Genomic DNA, 3,200 nt, shown 5'->3' with positions numbered 1-3,200 from the left:
CCCCGTAGGTTCCGAGAAGCTCGAAGGGCCCCTCGGGACCTACGACTGAGGCCCGATTTGAGGCCCAAAGGGTCGTAAGGCCGGCCGGAGGTCGTATTCGGGGCCCATCCCGCAGGGCCGGGCACTTCAATGCTATACAGAGGGCCTTACGCACTTACCAGGGGCCCCTAAGTCGATAGAAAGAGTTCACTAAACTTTGTGAAGTGAAAAGCGCCGGTTATTTATTGCACGCAGTCGTTTAACGCATGATCTCTTCAGTTGATTGACTATAAAGTTCAGGCATAGTTGATTTTGCAATAGCTTCTGGCTTCTATTCCAGCTATAAAAGACAAAAGTGTGAGGATAAAAACGTGCCTTCAGCAACACATTGGCCATATTCAGTGTTTTTTTGGGGGGATGGGGCTATTACCATCAGGGAACCGTTTGTCAACCCTGTGCCCCTACCTTGCCAAGGCTCTGGCTGCGCACCCGGCCTGTGCCACCAATTCTTGATAGGGGAACGATATGGTAAAGCCCATCACGACATTGAATGCAAACATGGGTGGGAAATCATGCTTTAAAAAACTGGTGTTCTGTGTGTGACCAATGCCTTTGCAAATTCCTTGCGGCCCTTGTGGCTGTACCACGATAAGGCACCGGTCCGCGGAAACAGGGCATAGGGCGAGGGCTCAGACCCGCGACTTTGCGACAATTTAAACATTGGCCCTGTGAGCGTTGACTGGACATAATCCGAATGACTCCTCCTCTCCCTCTCAATGCAGAAGTAAGTCTGTTCCACCATGCAGAGGGAAGCAACCTTATCACTGTTTCGTAGCTTCTTCTGAGCAGTCAGCATACTGCATGTTATCGTCTAGACCAGTTCGCCAGATGATGTACAGTGTGCAAACATGTGCATGTTCAGTGACGGAAAGCTTCGTAGGGGGATATTTGATGTATTTTGCCCGGCAGCTACGCCATGGCTTGGACGCCCGATTCAAAAATGGATCTTGCTCGCTCGCTTACGGAAAAACAAGTAACAAAAAGTCTGGTCATTTTTATGCTGTCAGTAAAAGCATCCCAACGGCACACGGCCCGAGGATCACGGAGTTCACATATTCCTTTCAGGTCTGCGCCACCACTGGTTATCGAGCAGCCCTAAGCGGCAGCGTGCTTCGACGTAATGCGTTCAGGCTCGCAAAGCGATTGTAGGCATGAACTGGATCCATCCGACCATGGCGAAGGCGGTATACGGGACCCGGTTTTGATTGCGTTGATGCTATCCTGCGTCACCACGGAAGGAAATGCTCCACATCTGAAACTATTGAAGCGAGCGAAGAACTACGACTGAAAACGTGCTTTTTATAGCTTGGTCACATCAAAGCAGTCGTTGCTCTGATGCAAAACAAGACGCGAGACACGAATCTGGTGACATGATTCACATAGCTCCGTAACTTTGCTTAAAGACAATATCCCACCTTTTTGTACTTTTCACTTAATTGCTGTATCAGACGCGGACGACGTGGTCAGTAATGTCAATCTTTCCAAATCTTTTACAGGTTAGAACTTCCATTTGAAGTAGCGGATTTAGCGGGCGAAATCTCATTGACTCCCTGCTACCACTCCGAAAGTAATACATTTCATTTCCCTTGCTTTTTCCAACGTGGATGTGTTACAATGTTTGCAACACACTAAGTGTTCAAAATGTCTAGGTAATAAATGCTACAAAAGCTTAAAACACCACGTTTAGGCACTATTCATCAGCAAAAATGTATTATCCCGCGCATTCAACGAAATGTTATAAAATGGCTTTGATTTCTCCCCCATGGCATTTACCAGTGTTTGTTTTCGAAACGCACTTTGGCTTTGGGAATGGAAGTATCACATGACCCACGCGACGCACTGGTTCAAACTGGTACCAACCAACCTTTCGGTAACGGACTCTTGACCGCTGGGCCAATCATAAACGTTCTTTTATTCGCACCAGTAGAGGTGCGCACGGTGGTTGTCATGACGGTGGTGGTTGCGAGGCGTTATTCTAGTGGAAGTACGCTTCACACGCTTTTCCTGTAGTTCTTTGTTGCTGTTCACTGGTAGTTTCCGGCGCGTCGACTGCAATGGTCATTTTGCGCCCATAACGATGCTTTTACTTTATTAGTATGGAGTAAAAATGACTTGAAAATCAATATCTTTTGAGAAAAGAGATGTTTGGTATCAAGAAAGGAGGAAATGTCACCGAGCACATCGCTAATCGTCAGGGGCGAAGCCTGCGGACCAAAGTGAAGTCGTCGTTTTTCGATGAGGCACGGACATGATACAATGGCATGGTGGACAGTGAGGACGGCACCACACCGCTGGCATGGGGGTCTGTCGGCTCCATACAACAGATGGCCATGGGTGGCATACGTATGCCCAATGCGCAACCTGCTTAAAGCCACTTCTTCCCACCGCACACTGCGAGAGCATGACGACCACAAGCCCAACTCGGTTTTTATCGCCCTGAGCTTATTGCCGCCCACCTGGTCCCAACAACGCTGCAATTTGCTTCCCAGGAAGGTCTTGACTGCCGGGTAGAAATCTCTGGCAGGGATAGGCAAAAACCGGGTATATGATGCCACTGCTGTTCGCTTAGCAGCGACATCAGCCAGCTCGTTACCCGCGATACCGACGTGACTGGGGATCCAGCACAGGGCAGTCTCGTTCCAACCCGATTCAACTGTGTCAGGCGTGATAAAATGTCCTGTACAAGGGGACATGATGGATAAAAAGATTTCAGTGCAGAGAGACTGCTCAGTAAATCTGCAAAAATGGCGTGTGAAGATTCTTCACCAACTTCTATGAAACATATTGCGTTGGTGATCGCAATTAATTCCGCTGTGAAAACTGACGAGTGGGCCGGTAAGGAGTACGATCGAGTGACGGAACCGCTGACGAGAGCACAACCCACGCCATCCGAGGTTTTGGATCCGTCTGTGTACGTCAGGGTGTACCCTACATAATACGCCAGAAGCTCAAGTTCCCTGGATCTCATTAGGTGTGGTGTGACGTCTTTTTTCCTAATTTCCGTAAGCGAGGTGTCAATGAAGGGTATGATCACTTGCCAAGGAGGAGAAGCCAGGTGGCTTACTTGCACTTACACCTCGAAGAGGAATTCCGCTCTCGAGCAATAAGGCTCTCATTCGGAAACCAAAAGTCAAGGCGTGCTGCTGCGGCCCATGATAAAG

The sequence above is a fragment of the Pollicipes pollicipes genome, unplaced genomic scaffold (genome assembly GCF_011947565.3).
Source record: "Pollicipes pollicipes isolate AB1234 unplaced genomic scaffold, Ppol_2.1 Scaffold_7231;HRSCAF=8579_pilon_pilon_pilon, whole genome shotgun sequence".
In the NCBI taxonomy this organism is placed as follows: domain Eukaryota; kingdom Metazoa; phylum Arthropoda; class Thecostraca; order Pollicipedomorpha; family Pollicipedidae; genus Pollicipes; species Pollicipes pollicipes.
This window is presented reverse-complemented; position numbering follows the sequence as displayed.